We start from the raw sequence: 11893 nt of genomic DNA, 5'->3' as shown, positions 1-11893 counted from the left end.
AGAGATGACTTTTGCCCTAGCCTAGTGTGGTGCTTGGGGGAAAGAGGAGCATTTGGTTATAGCAGAGTAGAATTCAAGGAGAGCAAGACAGGCATGCACAATGTTATTCCCAAATAGAAATTTATTTATTTATTTGTATGCACACGTGTTTGATTTATATGCTGCTTTTTTCTTACAATGAACTCAAAGAGGCTTACATCCTTCTCTTACTGCTGTTCTGAGTCTTATTATTTAGTTATTGATTAGATTTATATCCCACTTTTTTCTTACATCAAGCTCAAAGAGGTTTATATCCTTCTCCTCCTGCTGCTGTCCATCTTATCCCCACAACAGCAACCCTGTGAGGTAGGTTGGACTGAGAATGATCCAGTTTACAATCATGTGATCCAGTTTACTCATGCAAACCACTGGCCAGGGGTCCAGGAACAAAGTGCCCAAATAGGTGCTGCTAAGGCCAATTTTAAGTCATTCTTTATCAAAGGATGATCTTGGACTGCATGTCAGGGAGACCCCAAGGAGGTTTCATGAAGGTAAGGAAATGGTCCATCAAGGCTGATATTTGTTCAACCACAGGATGTGGACATGGAACATAAGAAAAGACCTGCTACATCAGATCCAAGGTTCATCCAGTCCAGCGCTCCATGCACACAGTGGTAAACCAGCCTGCCTCAGGATCCCTCAAGCAGGATTGGTGCGAGGCCTCCATCCACCCAAACTCCTCAGCAACTGGTGCATGAAGGCATGCCACCTCTGGTAAAGAAAGTAGCACATGGACAAATTGGCTAGTAGCCATGGATAACCTCCTCTCCCATGCATCCATCCAATCCCCTTTCAAAGCCATCCAAAGTGCAAAGAATCCTTTGAGTGGTGAGAGCAAGGCCCTGGTACATTACCCTTCCCTTCTTTGCTTATATTAGCAACTGGAGGAAGTGGGGACAGGGATGGATTGAGTAGGTAAGGGCAGTGGTAACTCACCCTTTATGCTGATGCATTGAACAGTTTCTGACAAGTCTCCAATATTCCATTTGTCAAGGCCCTGGCAAGAAGGCTCAGATTTCAGGAAAACTTTCCTTGCAAGAATTCCCTTTGTCTTAGTGCCTTTTCCAGTCCAAATGCGAATCAGCAAAGAACAGATTGCAACATAGTTCCTTAACCAAGATGAGTTTCTGGGCTTCCCAACAACAGATCCTTGTTCAGCTTAAGTCCAAATGAGCTTGGAGTGCCAACAAAGAAATGGAGCAAGGAAGCTTTTCATATTAGAAAGTTGTTGTGCATCTGGCAATGCCTGCTGCCTCCTGCTCATTTAAATAGCTTATTTAAATAAAGGAGAATGTCACTGTTTGACAAAAAAATCCTGGCAAAGATACCTAGCTCCCATACATGCACAACTCCTCAATGAATGGCTCTCTTTGGTGGAAATCACACAAAGACAACTAGGAAGCCCCACCTGAAGTCCTCACCCTGCTACCTACTTTAAAGAAGACAAATATCCCACCTGTGGAAGACAGGATTTCTAGTCCAGCCTCTCCCACCTCATAACCGGCTGGGAATGGTCACACTCACAGTCTTACAATCAATGTTGTTGATTGCACAATGTATCTAATATCTATAATCTATTAGCTCAAATTAGTGACTGGTTGTGGTCTTTAATGAGAATGAGTGTGCCCCCAGTGACCTAAGCAGTCCATATTACCTCTCTGCACACATACGCCTAATTCTGAAACACATACATGTACATACATACACTTATAAATGTACAAAGATAAGATCATGAAGCCTTGGGCAGAACAAATGTTTTTCACTCTGTATCAGGCAAAATCAAGGGGATTGAGTCCTCCATAGCACACCTTGAATGGTGAAGAGCATGAGTGTGAGACCTCCTCGTCCTCTGCACACTGGCATAGAACAGTGTGGGTGCGTTCCCCATTTGCTTTTGGTCGCACTTGATCTCCCAACAGCAGTCTGTGGTGATTCAGTAATGTTTAACTTTGCTATGAACTGCCCAAGGTGTTGGGAACTATCGAATTGGGAAGCACGGACAATGCAGAGCCCCCTCCAACCTTGCAATGGTTCCTTCATTGAAGGACAGAAAGGATGCAGCTGCAAGTCTCACAATTATGGCCTATGCTCAACTCATTCACCTCTTTGGATCCTAGAATTTCCCAAATGTTGGGAGGCAAGTGATGGCAAAGGAGTAGAGGCTGTCAAATCCCCAGTTCATTCTGAGTTGTTCATGGTCAAGAAGAAACTCAGTACAGCATAAGGCAGAAGGTAGAAATTGATGACAGGTTTGCTGTAGATGTTTGTTTATTATATTTCTACATTGCCCATCAGCACAAATGTTCCCTCAGCAGTTTACAGAACAGAAAACTGCAATAATTAAAATTATTAATTCATTACTTGTTGTTTACAAAATATTAAATATTTATAATTTAATACAACAGTCATTATAAAATCAAAACAATCCAATTAATATAAATAGAGTGATAAAATAAAACAGTGATCCATCCACCTTGACTGAGGCTAAATTCATTTTAGGGGTACAGTAGTAAAATACAGTAAAAATGGAAATAAAAATCCAGCTATTGAAATATTGGAAAAATAAAACATTTTTCACATTACACAATGTGTCTACTGTCAGCACAGCCTACTCATCAAAAATGTGTGATGATGACTTTCAATACACACAGAATGGCATCTCACAGAAAGTTCCACTGTGGATTTTGAAAAACGCTTACCTTACGGGAAAAACAACAAGAAATGTGAGGGGAAAAAAACCTCAGGATAGTTGTGGCTTTGAGAGTCTTATTTGAAAATGAAACAAACAAGATCACATTAAAGTCTGTGTTGATATATATTATGGGGAACCGTGAAATATTGGCTGGAAAACAAATTGCTGAGAAATTCATTAAAATGAAGGATTTCCTGATTATTATTTCCTCATGAGGTGATCTTGGCTGTTGAGTTCGGGCTTCAGCAGGATAATGTAGCATTTGGGGAGGAAGATGCAACCCAGCAGGCCGGCCCCAGAAGCCAGGATGGAGAAGATCTCCACAGCCACCATGGCCTTCCCCTTGGTGCTCAGGTAGGTGGGCACAAAGGACACCCACACGCTGCAGAAGACCAGCATGCTGAAGGTGATAAACTTTGCCTCATTGAAGCTGTCGGGCAACTTCCTTGCTAGGAAAGCTACAATGAAGCTGACAGAAGACATGAATCCCATGTAACCCAGTGAGGCATAAAACATCATGGCTGAGCCTTTGTTGCATTCCATGATCATCTGTCCTACCAAAGAATGAAAGTCCACACTGGGGAAAGGGGGAGAGGTTATCAGCCAGGCAACACAGATGACTGCTTGGAGGAGGGGACAGACCAACATGATATAATTTGTCAGTGGTCCCCCCACAAGTTTTCTGGCCATGTTTCCTGGCTTGGTGGCCATGAATGCCAGAACCACCATCACTGTTTTTGCCAGAATGGAAGAAATGGCAACGGAGAAGGTGATGCTGAAAGCAGATTGGCGCAGAAGGCAGGTGACCTTGGAGGGCTGTCCGATGAATAAAAAAGAGCAGAGGAAGCAGAGCAGGAGAGAGGTAAGGAGAATGTAGGTGAGGTCCCGGTTATTGGCTTTGACGATGGGAGTGCAGTGCTGTATAATGAAGATTGCCAGAACTAGAAATGTGAGCAGAGAGAGGGAAAGAGCGAGGGAAGCTAAAACTGTCCCCAGTGTATCTTGAAAGGAGGGGAAGTGGATCCTCTTGGGGATACACTGGTCCTGCTTCTGGTTTGGGTGCTGATCTTCTGGACATGGCACACAGCGATTGGCATCTGGAATGAGCAACAACTGGTGAAGCATCTCTCACATGGTACAAGATCTCTTCTTTGGGTGGACACAAGGAATGAAAGGAACAAACCAAGAAATGTTGTTTCAACATTGCTCTGGCGAGCAATGCTTCAGTTCCTCTCCTCAAGCTGAGAACAAATCGTAGCATCTCTTGCTGCATCTTTTACTAAATTCAGCACTTCTGACCTGCCTTTTGTGGGAGACTGGAAGGATGGCAAAGCATCTTCAGTATCGGGAACAGTTTTGAGCTCATAGCAAAAGCAATCCTTCTGTACACAATGATGTACAAGGCAGCTTCAGCGCATTTCTTTCTGGGGCCCTTTCTAACACTATGAGGACCAGAAGGACTTGTCATGGCTACGAGATTCAATCTCAGCTGTTTAACACTTGAGAAGTTCAGGACACCACTCAGTAAGCCTGAACCTTCTCTTAGTTATCCTTCCAGGGGGACCACTAAAACACAGGCCTTTCCTTCCCAATGGGAACATAACAGATAAGAGCTCATGCACAGGTTGCAAGAGACAACATGGCAGAGGAGGTGGAGGCAGCAGCGGTTTGGATCCACAGTGGGGTATCATGCCCTGAATTTTAAGAGAGACTTTCTATTATGGAAAGTAAATGACTGCACATGCAAGAATAAAACTGCCCTTGGTGTGAGGTCTCTTTCAGCTTGAGCAACTCATTAATTCATTCAGCTTATATTCTGCTTTAATAAGTGTGAAGACTCTCTAAGCAAATTATATTTAAGATAAAATGACATCAAATTTTAAAGCACATAAAAGCAAAGTGCAATAAAACAGAGAATATGCAGCCAAGGGGTGAAATATTAATAAGTTAGCATATATGAAGACTAAAAGCAATGTAAATAACATCATCTTCTTTATTTGCTTAAAGAATTGTGCTCTTAGAAGGGCCTCCTCACTAGATCTTAGGGACTGGGTAGGTATATATGGGAGAAGGCAGTCCTTCAGGTATCCCGGTTCCAAGTCATTTAGGGCTTTATATGTTACACAAGCACCTTAAATTGGGCCTAGAACTCAGCTGGTAGCCATTGTAACCAAGACAATATTGGGGTGATATGGGCACATGAACTTGCTTGTATCAGCAGTTGGGCCGCCTTATTCTGTACCAGTCAGAGTTTCTGGATTGTCTTTGAGGACAGCTCCACGTGGAGCACATTACAATAGACAAGCCAAGAAGTTACCAGAGCATGTGTGACTGTGGTTAGGCTCTACCTATCCAGGTATGGCCACAGTTGGTAAATTAAACATAGCTGAAAGGTGTTGCTGGCCACCCAGTCTACCTGAGACTCAAGTGATAGTTTGGGGTCCAGAAACACTCCCCAAGCTGTGAACCCTCTGCTTCAGGGGGAGTGCAACCCCATCCAGGACAGTTTGAAGGCCCACCTTCTGGGCAGATGGACCATTCACCAACAGTATCTCTGTCTTATCTGGATTGAACTTCAATTTGTTGGCCTTCATCCAGTCCATTATCAAGCTCAGGCAGTGATTCAGGATGAAACTGCCTAACCTGCATTAGATGAACATGAGTTGTAGAGCTGGGTGTCATTAGAGTGCTGATGACATCTCAGCCCCCACCTCCGAATTGCCTCTTCCAGTGGTTTTATGTAGATACTGAACAGCATGGGGGACAGTATGGAGCCCTGAGAAATCCCATAGCACAATTGCCATGGGGCAGAGCAACTGTCCCCCAGCACCACCTTCTGGACATGGTCACCCAGGTAGGAATGGAACTACTGCAATGCAGTGCACCCAACTCCCAACCCAGCCAGCCTGTCCAGAAGAACAGCATGGCTGATGGTGGCAAAAGCTACTGAAAGGTCCAGGAGAACCAACAGGGTTGCATTCTCCTGTCCCTCTTCCACCAAAGGTCATCCCACAGGGCAACCAAGGCAGTCTTTGTCCCAAACCCCAGTCTATAACCCAGTTGGAATGAATCTAGATAATCTGTTTCATTCAAGAGTGCCTGGCCCTGCTTGGCCACTGCCTACTTTTGCACCTTGCCCCAAAATGGGATATTTACAACTGGCCTGTAATTATAAGGGCCCTCAGGTCCAAGTTGCTTTTCTCAAGGAGTGGGCTTATCACAACCTTGTTCAGAAAGGCTGGGACCACTCCCTCTCTTAGCAAGACATCAAAAAGCTCTTGGACCCTGGTGAGAACACCTTTGCCAGAACTTTTAATAAGCCAAGATGGGCAAGTGTCAAGTAAACAAGCAGTGGCACAAACAGAACCGAGAACCTTGCCCACATCATCAGGCTGCAATAGTTGAAACATCTTATCAATCAGTGTTGGATAAGATGGTACTCAGAACACCTTTCTCAATTAGACTAGATCAACTGTAGAGCTCAAATCATGGCATATCTCAGTGACTGTTTTATTAATCCAGAATGCAAAAAAGTGAAAGCCAGGGTGAAAACAAGGAAATTTGAGGTCCCCCTAATGCCAGAAACAGGTTCCAGATGCTGCAAGAGAGGAAAGATGGAGGTCAAAAATGCAAATTTGAACCAAGAACCAAGTCATACCACCAGAATGAGCCAAGAAGTATGTGTATATCTGCCTCTTTCTTCAGCTTAAGAACAAGAAGAGAAAGAAATGGACATGTGACAGTATGAAGATGGGGGTGAATGTGGTGCAGGTGAAGAGGTGATCTGTGTGAGCTGAACATGTCCCAGTTGTGGGTCTCAGTGCTAGTATGGTGCTGAGCCTTTCATCATAACCACCCCAAAGATTGGAGTGTGGTGTCAAAACAACTGAGGATGTACTCAGGGGGCTCACACCAGGCTTACACCTTGCAATCACCATTTCCAAGAATGCCTAAGCATGGATCAAACCTTTGAGGTGGAAGAACATTCTGCATGCACACAGGTAAAAATGCAGAAATTTGCAACCCCAAACTGAACTTTCTCACCAAAACTGTGGAACTTTCCATCAATGGAAGTTGCAGACCCAGCCCTGCATCCATCATCCTCACCTCTCCTTCCCGGTCCTCATTCCACCCTATCCACTGCTTTAGGATTGCTCTGCACATTCCGGCTACCTGTGTGGTCAGAAAAGGTCCCCTCTTGACAGCCAAGGCACTCATAGCAGCACACTGGCTTCCCAGCTGCAACTTTTTTCCACTGCCCTGGAGAGCACCGATCAGTGCACCTTGCAGCAGGTGGCTTCTGAAAGGGAAGGGAGAGATACTTGAGGTTGTCCATATGATGGTAATTGTGCTCAAAAGACCTTGGAATGAGCAGTGGAATTTCCCAGTATGAACTGAACAGATTTAGATTTGCTGCACATCTGCAGATTTAATACTAGAAGTTCACACTGAAGATGTACTGAGATAGACAAAAGGCTATTGGGACTTCCTTCTAGGAAACCTGTCAATGCTGGAATATCTCTTCCTACAAGCAGCAGCTTCTAGGTGTTCAGACAAGGTGGTCTTTCCGGGCCCAACTGAGGATACCAGAAATTGAGGCCAGCTGGGGTCTTCAACTGCAGGGCAGAGTCTGTGTGGCAGAGCTGTAGAGATAGCAGCCAGTGTGACTTTTTATTCATTGCATTTGTGTCTCCTTCTCCCACTGAAGGCCACCAACATGAGAAAAACATATGATAAAATAGATGTCAGGATTTCCCAGAAGTGTTCAGAGCACTGACCATAATTTAACATGTTTTTAACAGAGGTGATAAACATCTATGTGGCTAAAATACAGAAAAGGATGGTTCAGAAAAACATGCCTTTGGAAGTGCTACATACAGTGCCTGCGCACCTGCTCATGAGCAAGCCAAATAGGACTACCTCAGATGATCTCAGAAGAGGAGGAAGAACTTCTCTGAAGATCTGTTCCCTAAGTTCTCTTGGGCTGAGTGGGGAAGGTCTTCATGCATCCCCACCAACACCTTGACATGGGCCTGGAAATGATCTAGGAGCCAATTAGGAGGCCACAATGTGAATTAGATATGCTCTGATGCTCAGTTCTGGTAAATTCTTTACCCAAAGACTTTTGCACCCACTGATGGTTACAGACAATCTTCACAGGTAGTGGTTTGCAGGAGGTTAAACACAGGTATGCAAAAGTTGGCTAAGCCAGGAGGATAAGGCTGCAACAGAGAACATCTGGGTCCTCAGACCATAATTTCGATTCATGTTCCTGCATGACATGTGATGGGGCAGATGGTGCCCATAAATTTTGGTCTCCATTTGAAAGATATGGAACTCCAGGCACAGTAGGTGAGGTTCTAACATTGCCTCTGGATTCAGCTTGTCTGGAGCTGTGGCATTGCTTAGCATCCCCATGTTCTTGGGGCATTCTTTAACCCACCTCTGTAGCCCACACAATCACTTCCGAATGGATGCTGAAGTCCTGGCCTGGAACAGCCCCAGGATCGATCCATCCAACTTGCACAGGGTCCAAAGTTCTGTTTGGGAAGAAGACCCAGTTCAGAATATCGTATCTCTTCCCATTCTCTGTTAAAAAAGCTCTGTCTCTGGTGATGTTGTTCAAGTGGACATTCCTCAGGGAGGAGAGTATCTGAAATGGAAGAGATGCCAAGAAAGAAAGAAAGAAAGAAAGAAAGAAAGAAAGAAAGAAAGAAAGAAAGAGGGCCTGATGCAGCCTGCAAGTGGAGTCTTCACTCTTAGCAGCTTGAGATGGCCACAGAGGAAGCTGAGAGCCTTCGTATGCACTCCATCCTCCTGCTCCGATGGGCAAAACAGACCCCTACTGCCTTCTCATTGCCCTGCATGACTTTCAGGAAAAAGAACTGGGAGGGGAGATCTGCCCACAGCGACTACAGACCACAAATAAGGGACAAAGTGAGCCTGCTTGTTAGCTAACATTGAAGCTTTTGTCACTCTGGAGCCAGAGCTAATAGCATTTCTTTTTCCCTTTTCAGCACTCCATAACTTCTGCTATCTTATGTCCAAAAGGTATGTCTCCCACACCACCACCCTGGTTACCTAAAAACAGAAGGTATGCCATTGTTGGATGAAAATGTTGAGGACAAACCCCCCCCCGCCCCCGCCACTGCCCGCTGCCGTGTTCATTGTCTGCCCATGAGAGAGACAAGCAATGCTGACAAGTAATTGTATATTTTAAAATACTCTTTATTTGAGCAGCACACTAGCAATAGAGAGTGAGCCTGTCTCCAGTTGGGAGCAGCTGCCACACTCATTATGCACAGTGGAATTATACATTTATTTTTTTGCAATGATTAGAAACAGGAAACATTCAGTTAATCCATGCCTGATTTTATGTTGACCTACACTTCTGCATTCAAAAGCTCTGCCTCCAGGCTTATCTTTTCAGATTCTGACCTTGACAGAACTCTATTTTATATTTTCCTCCCTCTTGTTTCTCTCTGATAGAACACAAAATAACTGACCCTTGTTGATTGGTCATCAGGAACATATTTATACCCTTCAATAGCACTGAGATGAAGTGGTCCCACAGATCTTCCTTCTCAGGGCCATGTCCATGGCAAGGAAGGAGAAACTAATAGCAGAACACTTTCCATTTTTATGATTAAAAATACCATTTGGTGCAGCAGCCGTGCGGGTGCCTTGGAGATCCACACAGGTGCTGTAGCACCCCTGATCCCACACAGATGGCATTTGGCATTCACCACTCTGAATTATTTTCATGCTCTCAACAGGAAATCATGATCATGACAAGATGCATGAGCAATGACTTTCTTAGGATTCTTGGAATTCTGCTAGGTTCACTCGATGTTCCTGAGATGTGATGATTTAATTCTCACCTAGCCACCCTTTATAACATAGCCAATCTGCATGAAAACATTACCTGCCATGGCTCAACACTCAGAAAACTTTTTCTCCCTTCCACTGCTCTACGTTTTGATGCAGATAACAACACGTCATGCAGTGCATGTGCCACAGAATACACGGTGTTGTAGATGTTGGAGCTCTGCAAGTTCATACTCATTTCAAAGTTCTGGGCTGGCAGGTCCTGTATCTTCTCCTCCCCAGTACATTTTACCTTTCCCCTTGCAGGAATTTGGCCGGACTTCAGAAACTGACACTTAAAGGCAGCTTCCCACCATGTATGCAGAAAGACGTCCCCTTCAGGATGGAGGGGATCCAAAGCCAAGAGAAAACGTTGGAATTCCGGAACATCCTTTCTGTGCACTCAGAAGTGCAAAGCACCATGAAAGAGTTTGAGCACTTGCCAACCAAACTGAGATTCTGTTGAAGCAATGTCAAAATGGGATGTGAAGATCCAACCCATCCTTAAGGAAGACTTCATGATTTGAAGGTGAAGGAAGAAACTTAGAACCCTGAAGTTTCCAAAGAGAATCATCACTAGGAAGTCAGGCCAAGGTTGAGCAATGTAAAGAAAGAGCCTTTCAGGCATTTCATCCACCTTACTTGTTTCAACCATATCAGTGAAGGCCACACAGATGTCATTCTGCTTGAGCATTGGTGTCAGAGTCTGGACAAAATCTTCCCCTGCACCATCATTGGGAGCAGCCAGCCCAATCCAGTTCCACTGGAAATGCAGCAGCAGCCGGACTAAGCCCACGTATTGAGGAAATTCCACAGGGTCAATCCGAAAGATAGAGGGAAAGGTGGTCTTTTCTCTCTGAATATGAGCAAAAGAACTATAAACCAACTGAAAGAAGGAATTAAGAGAAGGATTACCCTGAGAGCTCCATCAAGACAAGCACAACTACTCATGTGCCCCTGATCTACAAATCACATCATCAGAGGAGTTCCTAACCATGGGATGAAGATCGCAAGTTCACAAATATCCACACAAAAGCAGCTTTGTATGGAACTCTACCCTGATGTACCACACAATGGCTATGGATTCATTGTGAATTTTTGGATTTTGGATTCCCTTAGGGAGGGTCTCTTCGCCCCTACCCTAAAAGAGTAAAAGAGTTCTTGCAGAAAGTTCTTGTTAGACTGTGAGAAGTTATCCCAAACCTTTCCCCCTCCATCAAAGAAGGTCCTTACATAGGTCACTTATGATTAGAATCAGTCATGTGAGAGCAACCACAGATTCTGTCTTTCAGATTCTCAGCATGGTTGAAGTGGGGATGCCATTTAATGGGGCCATCCAAAATTACAGCACCACGCACACAAAACACTGTTTCCAGAGTCTGGCCTTTCTACCCTGGAGTTTCTGAATCCTGCAACACCCATCCATCTGCACATGAATTCCCTCACCTGTGGAATCTTGAAGATGCTGAAGATGGATGCCCTCTGCCCCAAGGACTCGGAGTTGAGTTCCCCAATCACAGAGAGCAGTTTCTCCTGCCTGTCACATTTATAGTTGGGCAGCATTTGTCCCCGTGTGGAAAGCAGGGAGAAGTTATTCAAGCAGATCATTCGGACAATGTTCCTGTGTCCGTAGATGCGGAAGCCCAGTGTGGTATTGGGCAGGAGAATGGGATGCTTCCTGAGCTCCTGGATGGCAAACACCAGGGCCAGGATGTGTTGGTAGTTCTTGAGTGTCTTGCTGGAATGAAGGTGACATTGGTAGAGAGGTCAGGATCCCAGCAGTAGTTCTGGGAAGTGAAGCGTATTGAAGTTCATCATGTTCCACTTTCTTTCTCAGGTCTAACCCAAGTCATTTTCAGCTGATAAACCAAGTATTCATGGGGAAATTCAGTTTCTCTGTCCAAAACCTACACACGCAGTAGCTATGATGGCAATATTTAACGTAATTGGTCTGTTTCTTTGTCCCAGCCAAGTGGTGCTATTTAGCTATGATAAACCTGGTCAGAAACCATGATGAGAAACAGCAACTGTACCAACTGGCCCCCAGGAGAACGAATTGCTACAGGCATCACTGGATTAGTTTTTCCAAGGGTCTGACTTATTTTTCTCCCTTTACAAAAATGATCCTATATATATGGAAATGTAAGCTTGAAAGTAGGCCTGTTTCATATTTCTGCAATGAAAACTTGGTGGAAAGGAACAGGAAAGACTGTATAGAGAGTGTCTTTACATTTCTCGTACTGCTTTTTTTTTCTTTTGCAGAGCTGCCTTGCAATTGAACGTAATGCATAGATC

The sequence above is a fragment of the Varanus komodoensis genome, unplaced genomic scaffold (genome assembly GCF_004798865.1).
Source record: "Varanus komodoensis strain SLA01 unplaced genomic scaffold, ASM479886v1 scaffold157, whole genome shotgun sequence".
In the NCBI taxonomy this organism is placed as follows: domain Eukaryota; kingdom Metazoa; phylum Chordata; class Lepidosauria; order Squamata; family Varanidae; genus Varanus; species Varanus komodoensis.
Note: the sequence above shows the minus strand (reverse complement) of the source record.